Consider the following 14,496-nt stretch of genomic DNA (forward strand, 5'->3'; position numbering starts at 1 on the left):
AAAATACGGGCGAAGGGTGAAATATACGCGCGTAACTTGTATGCTACGTCGTATATGTAATACCAAAATCACGTAAAATCTGGCGTCGCTGGCTTTTGCGGGCGACTCTCTATATGTAATGGAGGCCTTGATTGTATTAAATTGTTCACAAATAGCTAATTTACCATTATATTGGCATTTGAAATAGCTGATTCTGTTTGTGATATCAGTAGCGGACATACTCAACAGTGAGTTCCGGCACAAACATTTTTTTGGGCCCTTCAAAGGTAAATTAGTAGTAAGCAGTAGTAATATTATATGTGCTGATCTGTATAATTATTTGTGACTGGGCACTTCATTTAAATGGCTACACACTTTTAAGTCTTAATCATGGCAGATTTTAATTACCCAGACATTGATTGGGATGTTGGGACTAGTAGCTCAGCTAAATGGAACAAATTTCTGAACCTGGTAAATGACAGCTTCATGACACAGCTAGTAGAGGCATCAACCAGAATAGATAACTGTATGGATCTGAGAATAACTAATAATGTAGAGCTATTTTCAAACATTCAAGATATGGAAGCACTTGGGCTTCGGATGAATTTAAATTTAGCTGATTTGCTGAGTTATTTGATATACGAACAGCTTAATACATTATTGGATAAAACCAATAAAAAAACAAATGATTTTTTGACTAAATCCTTTCATTAATTGTTCAAGTAGTTTTCCCTCCAAAAAAGGTGTTAGAATGTGGAGAAGGTGTTATATTGTTTGGTTAAAAAGCTCCTTTGTTTTTAACGATCTTGCAATTAATTTGTCCATCATCCCCTGTCTAATCCTGCTATAGTATAAAGACTGATGTTAGGGACAGCTGATCAGGCACTAAATGTTGGATTTTAGTCATACAGGAGTTGTATGTTCTTTTAACATTGAAAAAAAGGTTATTTTAATTGTTTGAATGCTATAACCGATCATTTGAAAAAATCCAAAATGAATCTTTCGGACGAAACAAAAAGTTTACCTGTGCACAAAACAACTTCAATACTCTGTATTTAGTGTTTAATGTTCCTTTAAATAGCCTTAGATAAACCTGAGGATCTGATGATATACACCCACAGGTATTCAGGCAGATAAGTCTAGTAATAGCCTAACTCTTGTTTTAATTTTCTAGGATTCTTTCTGTTCTAGGGTTGTACCAAATGAGTGGCGCAAAGCAGATGTGGTACCGATATTTAAAAAGGAATGAAAAGATAAGCCTGGACGTGTGAGTTTAACATCTGTGGTGGTGACAAGATTGTTAAAGGATAATATTCAGGAATACATTTTGAACAATCTAATTAGTAGGAGTCAGCATGGTTTTATGAAGGACAGATTGCACCAAATTAACCAAATTGCATTCTATAAGGAAGTTAGTGAAAGTATAGATCAGAGTGTTGCAGTAGATGTGATCTATTTAGATTTTGCTGAAACCTTTGATACACACATAGAGGAATATTATACAAATCAGGGCCGGACAGGGACCAAAAATAGGCCCAGATAATTTAAGGCAAAGCGGCCCACCCCAATATGCACGCACACCACACATACACGCACTCATATGCACGCACACCACACATACACACACTCATATGCACGCACACCACACATACATGCACTCATATGCACACACACCACACATACACGCACTCATATGCACGCACACCACACATACATGCACTCATATGCACGCACACCACACATACATGCACTCATATGCACACACACCACACATACATGCACTCATATGCACGCACACCACACATACATGCACTCATATGCACGCACACCACACATACATGCACTCATATGCACGCACACCACACATACATGCACTCATATTCACACACACCACACACTCATATGCACGCACACCACACATACACGCACTCATTTGCACACACACCACACATACATGTACTCATATGCACACACACCACACATACACGCACTCATATGCACGCACACCACACATACACACACTCATATGCACGCACACCACACATACACACACCAATATGCACGCACACCACACATACATGCACTCATATGCACACACACCACACATACACGCACTCATATGCACGCATACCACACATACACGCACTCATATGCACGCACACCACACATACACACACTCATATGCACGCACACCACACATACATGGACTCATATGCACACACACCACACATACACGCACTGATATGCACGCATACCACACATACACGCACTCATATGCACACACACCACACATACATGCACTCATATGCACACACATCACACATACACAATCTCATATGCACGCACACCACACATATACACACTCATATGCACGCACACCACACATACACGCACTCATATGCACGCACACCAACCATACATGCACTCATATGCACACACACCACACATACACTCACTCATATGCACGCACACCACACATACATGCACTCATATGCACACACACCACACATACACTCACTCATATGCACGCATACCACACATACATGCACTCATATGCACGCACACCACACATACACGCATTCATATGCACACACACCACACATACATGCACTCATATGCACACACACCACACATACACAATCTCATATGCACGCACACCACACATACACGCACTCATATGCACACACACCACACATACACGCACTCATATACACACACACCAGACATACACGCACTCATATACACGCACACCACACATACATGCACTCATATGCACGCACACCACACATACACACACTCATATGCACACACACCACACATACACGCACTCATATACACGCACACCACACATACATATATTCATATAGTTTATTGTAATATGTACCTGATTCTGATAACCTTCCTTTCCCATCTATTAACATTATATAATAAAAGTAGCTGCCCATTGCCATCAATGAACTTGACATATCCAATCCATATCTATAAATAAAGCCCAAAACCTACACAGAAGACACAAGAAAGTGCAGGTTTTGCTGAAGAAAATATTTTTTTTCAAAATTTTACTTTCACAGCCCCTTTTTGTATTCTCAAATTTTTGATTACTGTTTTATCAGCTATAATTCGGTAAACTAATTTTAGCAGCACAAACTGTATTAGGCCATTTAGTGCAGTCTCAAAATAGAAGCTACATCTTTTTTGAAGCCAAGTATCACCTACAAGTAACTTTCGAAGACAACTTTGCATGAACATTCTGCTTGTAGGTCTATAAATGATCCTTTGTGGTTTACCTGGAGCAGTCCCCAGCTCCGGCTCAGATATACTGTGTGCCTTAAACTGTTAACTCCCAAACAAACTCACTACAGTAAACCCCATGGCTGCTAACAAGTGCTCAACATATCTCACATCAGCACATTCTGGCAGCCATGGGGTTGAAAGAAATAAAGGAAACATTTTGGCAGGTGGTCAATTTTATGCCAAAAAGAGACTTGCATGTTGGAAGTGTTAAGTGTGAGGTGAGGGGAGACACTGTCACCACCACACTCCTCCCCTATGATCAAGCTCACAGGTTTTTGGCTACGCGTGTACATTTTCTGGCCACTGTACTGATTTTGCCAATAACATGCCTTTGTTACCTTAATAGTGATCTGACACCTCTCCTCTCTGCTTAGTCGCAAAATAAAGACAAACACAAGCAAGGATTTCCCATCTCCCAACTCCCGTTTTAAATAGCTAGCACACTTTCTCAACTGACCAACTCCCACGTTATTTAACATGCGCGCGCCACAATTCGAAAAAAAAAAAACATGTTAAAAAAAAGTAATATTGCTGCTGGGCTGTGTGCACTGCAAAATGGCATGTGTATACACTTTATAGGGACACAGTGCTCATCTAACCAGCAATGGCCTGTAGGAGTTAATCAACTAGATGTTATCACACACGTGCCTATCAGCAACTGACAAAAAACACTGGAAGAACACCAACCTTCTTCTGTGTCACGTGATATGTAGGTTCAGGGCTGGCCCACCAAAGAAGGGCCACTTCTAGAAGTCAATAATGTGTGGCTGTGTATTTGGAGGGCGGGGCTATGGCAATAATAATAAAGCATTTGCCCGGTATGCCCGATGATCAGTCCAGGCCTGATACAAATTGAGACAGATCACTTTTCAGGAAAATGCTTGTACTTTGATTGAAAACTGGCTTAAAAATAGAGTACAGGGAATTGTAATTAAAGGAACACTCATTTTGTTTAAAAAATCCATTTTAATTCCATTTTCACCAAAATGTGTATAGTATTTTCAGATGCAATCTTTCTGAGGCACCAGCTCACAGTACACAGCTGTCACATGACAAGAAATTTGTGAGAAAAATCAGCCACTCATTTGAAATTTAGAAAAGAGTTAGTGTATTTTTTGTTTATGATTATGTTATTCTACTGTATTTAATGGTCCTTTAATGAAAAATTATCAAGTTGGGCAAAAGTTGAGTGCCTCAATAGTCTGTTCTTGGTCCACTTCTATTTAATATGTTTATTAATGATCTTTAAAAGGGCATCAAAATTCTAGTTTCAGTGTTTGCAGATTGCACAAAATAAAGTGATGGTAAATTTCAGACTATAAGAAAGATGCAATGAAAAATATATTAGTTTGCAAGTAAAACCACAGAATCATTTTTTAAAACAAAGTGTATTTATATTTTAAAATAAAAGATTTATAATTCAAATTGGTCTGTTCCTCCACTCCCTTAATTTCCTCTTTTGGCTGGGCTGTGATGAATAAAGCAGTCATATTCACTCTCTACATAGGCTTTCTAAGGGCTTTAAAGGGGCTGAACTTCAAGATTGCAATATGACACACACAATTGGATGTTCACAGGAATTGTCATAAAAAAAGAGTCCATCCTAAGTGGGCCGGCATAACGTTGCAATAGAAGCATTACTATCTGCACTAATTTAACCCTTTCGCAGATGGATTAAAAACAAAAAAGGTACACATATCATTTTTAATAGCAAAGTTTAAATATATGGCATTTATTAGTTTAGGTTGAAAATAATGCAGCATAACTTTAAAACCTGACTAGAAAATATTGCCTGAACATCTCTGTGTAAAAAAGGAAGATATTTTACCTAAAAATTTCCTCATTAGCCACATCACATTGTAAAGTGACTTTAAGCTAGTACTAGGACTTGCAAGGGAGCATGCATCTGTCATGTGCAGGCACCATCATGTTATTTCCCTACTCAGTTTAAGGAAGTTTACTACAAAATCTTGCGAAATTTAAGCGAAATCTCACAAGACCACAGTAAAGCAAAGCATGACTTCATTACTGCTGTTGCTGATTGGGTGGTGTGGTTTTTTTTTTTTAAACTTGCAGCTGGATAGTAGCTGAAGGATAACTTTTCACAGAGCACATACTACCGTAAGCTGAAGAAATTTTGAGGTAAAATATCTTTCTTTTTTACATAGAGATGTTCAGGGAATATTTTCTTGGCAGCTTTTTACAATTATGCTGCATCACTTTCTAATGATTTAGCATATGGGTTTTATGTCCCTTTAAGATACTGACTTTTAATAAATAGAAATATATAGTGCTTTTTGAGCTTCACAATTAGCACCTTCTTCTTTTTTGATTGGCTGAGAAAATGTAAGAATGACGTATGTGGCATTTAAATTTTATGATCTCTCTTCTTTTCCCCAAGAGATGCATGTAACGAAGTTAAGCCTTAACGGAATAGTCAAGATTAAACTTGATTCAGACAGGGCATGTAACTTTAAGCAACTTTCCAATTTACTTTTATCATCAAATTAGCTTTTTTTCTCTTGGTATTCTTTTTTGAAAGCTAAACCTAGGTAGGCTCAAACTGATTTCTAAGCCATTGAAGGCCAACTCTTATCTGAGTGCATTTTGACAGTTTTCACAGTTAGACAGTGTTAGTTTATGTGTAGTATATGGATAACATTGTGTTCACTCCCGTGGAGTTATTTAGGAGGCACCACTGATTGGATAAAATGCAAGTCTGTCAAAAGAACTGAAAAAAGGGGTCAGTCTGCAGAGGCTTAGAGACAAGGTAATCACAGAGGTAAAAAGTGTATTAATATAACCGTGTTGGTTATGCAAAACTAGGAAATGGGTAATAAAGGAATTATCTATCTTTTTAAACAATAAAATATTTTCAAGTAGACTGTCTCTTTAAGCACTCTAAAAGACTGTTTTATTACGCCACTATGAACATTTTTAAAACTTTAATTTCATTAAGGTTTTGGGAAATAGGGGAAGTAACCAGATTCAACTCCCATGATCCACATTACCTAAGAGAAACAGGATTTTGTTACTTTAGCTGTATTTGGCTAAATAATGTTTAATTAATTATTTCTCAAAATGCTTTGCACATTCCTCTAGAGCACAGGTAATCCAGTGACTAATATAATAATTAAGCCATCTAGTTATTACTTAGCATATCTTAAACTTGCCCTCTTACATTGGTGGAATGATTTGTAATTCACTGTTTCTATAAAACATGTAAATATGCATCCCTAGACATTATCAGTAAGTGGTTGGTAGATTACAAGTGGAAGGCTAAATTGTACTCCCGTAAATAATTAACCAGCCATTACAAGTATGCTCGTGGTAGCAATTTTAATTAAAATGTAATGTAAATAAATATGTATATGCTTATATACACATAAATATATATGTAATAAAAAATACTGCCCATTGCTGCACTACTTACCTCTTTCGCTGCGCGAGGTTCTGATGCCATCTGTGACGGCATCAGAATTGGACCCATAGGTGCCTATGGAAGCCCGCTCTCATGAGCACACTGCTTCCTAGCAATGTGACTGTGATTAACTTGTAATACCGTGATCTTGTATTACAAAGTGGAGGGCAAATATTGTTTGCACGCAATCGATATTTAGTGTTCCACTTGTAATCTGGCCATGTTGTCAAATGTACTTTTCACAGAGCACAAACATGAGGCATAATATCTGCTTTTTAAGAAAGCTTTACTATGATCTTGAACAATGCATAAGTAACAGAGTTGTGACTTAAAGATACAGTCTACTCCAACATTTTTATTGTTTAAAAAGATGGATCCCTTTATTACCCATTCCCCAGTTTTGCATAACCAACACCATTATTTTAATATACTTTTTATCTCTGTGATTACCTTGTAAAGTCACTGCAGACTGTCCCCTTATCTCAGTGCTATGTACAGATGTATTTTAGCTAATTAGTGCTGACTCAATAATAACTCCAAGGGTGTAAGCACAATGTTATCTACACGGCACATATGAACTAGCAGAGTCTTGCTGTGGAAAGCTATAAAAATGCTCTGAGAGAAGAGGCAGTTTGCAGTGGCTTAGAAACAGGCAGAAATTTATATATTTAATAGTTATAAAGTATATTAATATAACAATGTTGGATGTGCAAAGCTGGGGAATGGGTAGTAAAAGTGTTATCTATCTTTTTAAACAATACATTGTTTGGAGTAGACTGTCCCTTTAACATCTAAGTGGCAGATACATTATATCTCTGTAATGATACCACAAGGTATGTTCCTCGCCACAAATTATTCATTCAGGAAGCATGGCATATTAATAAACCCCTATTCTATGCACATATCTTACATGTGAAATGTACTGCTACAAATTCTTTGGAGAATTCCCTGGAATATTTTGTAGGACCCGAAAATTTCCCTTGATTTTAAGGAAACATATTCAACTGTATTTGTGACAAATAGTTTTTAAACATATTAACAACTTCTGGTGAGAGGTTGAGAGATCATCTGCAAATGTGTTATAGGCTACTAGACTCTGCTCCAGTTCTTGACATGCTAAAAATTATGACCTAGATTTGGAGTTTGGCGTTAGCCGTGAAAACCAGCGTTAGAGGCTCCTAACGCTGGTTTTAGGCTACCGCCGGTATTTGGAGTCACTCAAAATAGGGTCTAACGCTCACTTTTCAGCCGCGACTTTTCCATACCGCAGATCCCCTTACGTAAATTGCGTATCCTATCTTTTCAATGGAACCTTTCTAACTCCGGTATTTAGAGTTGTGTTTGAAGTGAGCGTTAGACAGACATCTAACGACAAAACTCCAGCCGCAGGAGAAAAAAGTCAGTAGTTAAGAGCTTTCTGGGCTAACGCCAGTTTATAAAGCTCTTAACTACTGTGCTCTAAAGTACACTAACACCCATAAACTACCTATGTACCCCTAAACCGAGGTCCCCCCACATCGACGACACTCAAATAAATTTTTTTAACCCCTAATCTGCCGACCGCCACCTACGTTATCCTTATGTACCCCTAATCTGCTGCCCCTAACACCGCCGACCCCTATATTATATTTATTAACCCCTAATCTGCCCCCCACAACGTCGCAGCCAGCTACCTACAATAATTAACCCCTAATCTGCCGACCGCAAAGCGCCGCCACCTACGTTATCCTTATGTACCCCTAATCTGCTGCCCCTAACACCGCCAACCCCTATATTATATTTATTAACCCCTAATCTGCCCCCCACAACGTCGCAGCCAGCTACCTACAATAATTAACCCCTAATCTGCCGACCACAAAGCGCCGCCACCTACGTTATCCTTATGTACCCCTAATCTGCTGCCCCTAACACCGCCGACCCCTATATTATATTTATTAACCCCTAATCTGCCCCCCACAACGTCGCAGCCAGCTACCTACAATAATTAACCCCTAATCTGCCGACAGCAAAGCGCCGCCACCTACGTTATCCTTATGTACCCCTAATCTGCTGCCCCTAACACCGCCGACCCCTATATTATATTTATTAACCCCTAATCTGCCCCCCACAACGTCGCAGCCAGCTACCTACAATAATTAAACCCTAATCTGCCGACCGCAAAGCGCCGCCACCTACGTTATCCTTATGTACCCCTAATCTGCTGCCCCTAACACCGCCGACCCCTATATTATATTTATTAACCCCCAAATCTGCCCCCCACAACGTCGCAGCCAGCTACCTACAATAATTAACCCTAATCTGCCAACCGCAAAGCGCCGCCACCTACGTTATCCTTATGTACCCCTAATCTGCTGCCCCTAACACCGCCGACCCCTATATTATATTTATTAACCCCTAATCTACCCCCCACAACGTCGCAGCCAGCTACCTACAATAATTAACCCCTAATCTGCCGACCGCAAAGCTCACCGCTATTCTAATAAATGGATTAACCCCTAAAGTTAAGTCTAACCCTAACACTAACACCCCCCTAAATTAAATATAATTTTAATCTAACGAAATTAATTAACTCTTATTAAATAAATTATTCCTATTTAAAGCTAAATACTTACCTGTAAAATAAACCCTAATATAGCTACAATATAAATTATAATTACATTGTAGCTATTTTAGGATTAATATTTATTTTACAGGCAACTTTGTAATTATTTTAACCAGGTACAATAGCTATTAAATAGTTAAGAACTATTTAATAGTTACCTAGTTAAAATAATTACAAAATTACCTGTAAAATAAATCCTAACCTAAGTTACAATTAAACCTAACACTATACTATCATTAAATTAATTAAATAAAATACCTACAATTACCTACAATTAAACCTAACACTACACTATCAATACATTAATTAAATGCAATATCTACAAATAACTACAATGAAATAAACTAACTAAAGTACAAAAAATAAAAAAGAACTAAGTTACAAAATATAAAAAAATATCTACAAACATAAGAAAAATATTACAACAATTTTAAACTAATTACACCTACTCTAAGCCCCCTAATAAAACAACAAAGCCCCCCAACATAAAAAATGCCCTACCCTATTCTAAATTACTAAAGTTAAAAGCTCTTTTACCTTACCAGCCCTGAACAGGGCCCTTTGCGGGGCATGCCCCAAGAAGTTCAGCTCTTTTGCCTGTAAAAAAAAAACATACAATACCCCCCCCCCAACATTACAACCCACCACCCACATACCCCTAATCTAACCCAAACCCCCCTTAAATAAACCTAACACTAAGCCCCTGAAGATCATCCTACCTTGTCTTCACCTCACCAGGTATCACCGATCCGTCCTGGCTCCAAATCTTCATCCAACCCAAGCAGGGGTTGGCGATCCATCAACCGGTGGCTGAAGAGGTCCAGAAGAGGCTCCAAAGTCTTCATCCTATCCGGGAAGAAGAGGCGATCCGGACCGGCAACCATCTTGATCCAAGCGGCATCTTCTATCTTCATCCGATGACGACCGGCTCCATCCTGAAGACCTCCACCGCGGACCCATCTTCTTCCGGTGACGGAATCAGCCAATCAGATTGAGCTCGCATTCTATTGGCTAATTGGAACAGCCAATAGAATGCGAGCTCAATCTGATTGGCTGATTGGATCAGCCAATCGGATTGAACTTGATTCTGATTGGCTGATTCCATCAGCCAATCAGAATATTCCTACCTTAATTCCGATTGGCTGATAGAATCCTATCAGCCAATCGGAATTCGAGGGACGCCATCTTGGATGACGTCCCTTAAAGGAACCGTCATTCGGCTAGTAGGCGTCGGGAGAAGAGGATGTTCCGCGTCGGAGGTCTGCAAGATGGATCCGGAAGAAAGAAGATTGAAGATGCAGTTGATAGAAGACTTCATCCGGATCATGGACCTCTTCAGCTCCCGCTTGGATGAAGACTTCATCCGGATCATGGACCTCTTCAGCTCCCGCTTGGATGAAGACTTCAGCCGGATCATGGACCTCTTCAGCCCCCCGCTTGGGCTTGGATCAGGACATCGGAGGAGCTCTTCAGGATGGATCGGTGAACCTGGCAGGGTGAAGATAAGGTAGGAAGATCTTCAGGGGCTTAGTGTTAGGTTTATTTAAGGGGGGTTTGGGTTAGATTAGGGGTATGTGGGTGGTGGGTTGTAATGTTGGGGGGGGTATTGTATGTTTTTTTTTACAGGCAAAAGAGCTGAACTTCTTGGGGCATGCCCCGCAAAGGGCCCTGTTCAGGGCTGGTAAGGTTAAAGAGCTTTGAACTTTAGTAATTTTGAATAGGGTAGGGCATTTTTTTATTTTGGAGGGCTTTGTTATTTTATTAGGGGGCTTAGAGTAGGTGTAATTAGTTTAAAATTGTTGTAATATTTTTCTTATGTTTGTAAATATTTTTTTATTTTTTGTAACTTAGTTCTTTTTTATTTTTTTGTACTTTAGCTAGTTTATTAAATTGTATTTATTTGTAGGAATTGTATTTAATTAATTTATTGATAGTGTAGTGTTAGGTTAATTGTAGGTAATTGTAGGTATTTTATTTAATTCATTTATTGATAGTGTAGTGTTAGGTTTAATTGTAACTTAGGTTAGTATTTATTTTACAGGTAATTTTGTAATTATTTTAACTATTTTAGCTATTAAATAGTTCTTAACTATTTAATAGCTATTGTACATGGTTAAAATAAATACAAAGTTACCTGTAAAATAAATATAAATCCTAAAATAGCTATAATATAATTATAATTTATATTGTAGCTATATTAGGATTTATTTTACAGGTAAGTATTTATCTTTAAATAGGAATAATTTATTTAATAAGAGTTAATTAATTTCGTTAGATGTAAATTATATTTAATTTAGGGGGGTGTTAGTGTTAGGGTTAGACTTAGCTTTAGGGGTTAATAAATTTATTAGAGTAGCGGTGAGCTCCAGTCGGCAGATTAGGGGTTAATGATTGAAGTTAGGTGTCGGCGATGTTAGGGAGGGCAGATTAGGGGTTAATACTATTTATTATAGGGTTAGTGAGGCGGATTAGGGGTTATTAACTTTATTATAGTAGCGCTCAGGTCCGCTCGGCAGATTCGGGGTTAATAAGTGTAGGCAGTTGGAGGCGACGTTGTGGGGGCAGATTAGGGGTTAATAAATATAGGGGTCGGCGATGTTAGGGAAGCCGATTAGGGGTACATAGGAATAATGTAAGTAGCGGCGGTTTACGGAGCGGCAGATTAGGGGTTAATAATAATATGCAGGGGTCAGCGATAGCGGGGGCGGCATATTAGGGGTTAATAAGTGTAAGGTTAGGGGTGTTTAGACTCGGGGTACATGTTAGAGTGTTAAGTGCAGACATAGGAAGGGTTACCGCATAGCAAACAATGGGGCTGCATTAGGAGCTGAACGCGGCTTTTTTGCAGGTGTTTGGGTTTTTTCAGCTCAAACAGCTCCATTGTTTCCTATGGGGGAATCGTGCACGAGCACGTTTTTGAGGCTGGCCGCTTGCGTAAGCAACTCTGGTATCGAGAGTTGAAGCTGCGTTAAAAATGCTCTACGCTCCTTTTTTGGAGCCTAACGCAGCCATTCTGTGGACTCTCAATACCAGAGTTATTTTTATGGTGCGGCCAGAAAAAAGCAGGCGTTAGTTTTTCGGGTCGTTACCGACAAAACTCCAAATCTAGCCGTATGATTGGTAAAGGAATAATGATAATATAATTTATTGACAATTTGATTAATAAGTTATCATTTTAGTATTAAGAAGGAAATTTCAATCTCAGTGCATGACGAAGACCTGACTATAATAACATAATATTATCCAGAATACAGACTGTTAAACCTTAAAGGGACACTGTAGCCAAAAAAAAATCTTTTGTGATTCAGATAGAGCATGCAATTTTAAGCAACTTTCTAATTTACTCCTATTATCAAATTGTCTTCATTTTCTTGTTATGTTTATTTGAAAAGCAAGAATGTAAGTTTAGATGCTGGCCCATTTTAGGTGAACAACCTGTGTTGTCCTTGCTGATTGGACATCACCTTTAAATAAGTGCTGTCCATGGTTCTGAACACACAATTTGCTGGCTCCTTAGCTGAGATCCCTTCTTTTCAAATAAAGATTGCAAGAGAATGAAGAAAAATTGATAATAGAAGTAAATTAGAAAGTTGCTTACAATTACATGCTCTATCTGAATCACGAAAGAAAAAAAATGGGATCAGTGTCCCTTTAAAGTACCATTTTATTTATAAAGTGTTTGTCTACAGTTGGGAAGTTTTATATAATACATTTATTTTTATTTTGTTTGTGGAAAGTTATATCTTTTACACCAAGGGTTTTCAAACCTGTCCCCAGGCCTCCATAACAGGCCAGATTTTCAGGATGTGGGTGAGGGCAGGTTAACAAACATGTTAAGTGATGGGCTGATTATTTTACCTATGCTCCAGTTCAGATATCCTGAAAACCTAGCCTGCTAGGGAGGCCTGGGGAGTGGTTTGAAAACCCCTGTACATGCATAAGTACAAGGGAGCTCTATTCTTTTTATGGTTTCTATTTGCAACTTTTGGGAGAAGGGAGAACATATTATCTGCTTCTTATGTGTTTACAATTTGTGCTCCTGCTACATTACGCAACAGTGTACTGTAAATTTATCTCACCTTTAAAGGGACAAACTACTTCTTTTTTTACTGTTTAAAATTATATATAATGCCTTTCCTACCCATTTCCCTGCCTTGCATAACCAACATTGTTATATTAATATACTTTATAACCTCTAAACCTCTAAATATCTGACTGTTTCTAAGCCTCCGCAGGCTGCCTCTTATCTCAGGGATTTAATTAGCTTTTCACAGCCAGACAGTGCTAGTTCATGTGTGCCATATAGATAACATTGTGCTCATTACTTCAAAAATAAATGGTGTAAGCATCCTTATCAATAAATCACTTCCCTTCACGTTCATCCAATCCACAAAAGACTCAGACGGATGATACTTAGGTTTAACAGGTCTACTCTATGGCAGACCCATTACACTAGTAAACATATATGCCCCAAATACAAAACAATCCCCCTTTTTCAAAAACATTCTCAACAAAATAATAGATAATAGGCTAAAGGATGAACCTATGTCGCAGGCGACTTTAACATCCCTCTACAACCAATGCCATCCAAAGATAGCACTAACCCAAACATCAAAATGTCCAAAAAAGACTTAAACACAATTTGGACAGGACTAAGGAACAATAAACTATATGACACCTGGCAATTTATACATCAAGACATCAAAGACTATACTATATATATTTTTCTCTCACCCCAACAAATCATACAGCTGGCTCGACTATATTTTCTCTAATCAATCAGCTCTAGCCTTAGTCAAAATATGCAACACTTCCCCCACTTCTTGGTCGGATGATTCTGCCGTGAAACTCAAAATAGCATGGCAACAAATACACTCAACGCCATACCAATGGGAATTAGATGATAACCTACTAAATAATCCAGACACAATAACTAAACTGAATGCTATTATTGAAGAATACTTTAGACTCAATATCCACTCAGTAGACAACAAGTGTACCCTTTGGTAAGCACATAAGTGCGTACTCAGAGGGGAACTGATCAAAATTAAAACCTGATACCAAAAACAATGCCGACAAACATACACTGAACTATCTGACACATTTAATCGCTTAGACCTAGGTCATAAATTATCTCCAACAGATCCTCTAATATTCACAGAACTACAAACAGACCTGCATTAGACAGTTATTTACAGAT

The sequence above is a fragment of the Bombina bombina genome, chromosome 1, assembly GCF_027579735.1.
Source record: "Bombina bombina isolate aBomBom1 chromosome 1, aBomBom1.pri, whole genome shotgun sequence".
Classification (NCBI taxonomy): domain Eukaryota; kingdom Metazoa; phylum Chordata; class Amphibia; order Anura; family Bombinatoridae; genus Bombina; species Bombina bombina.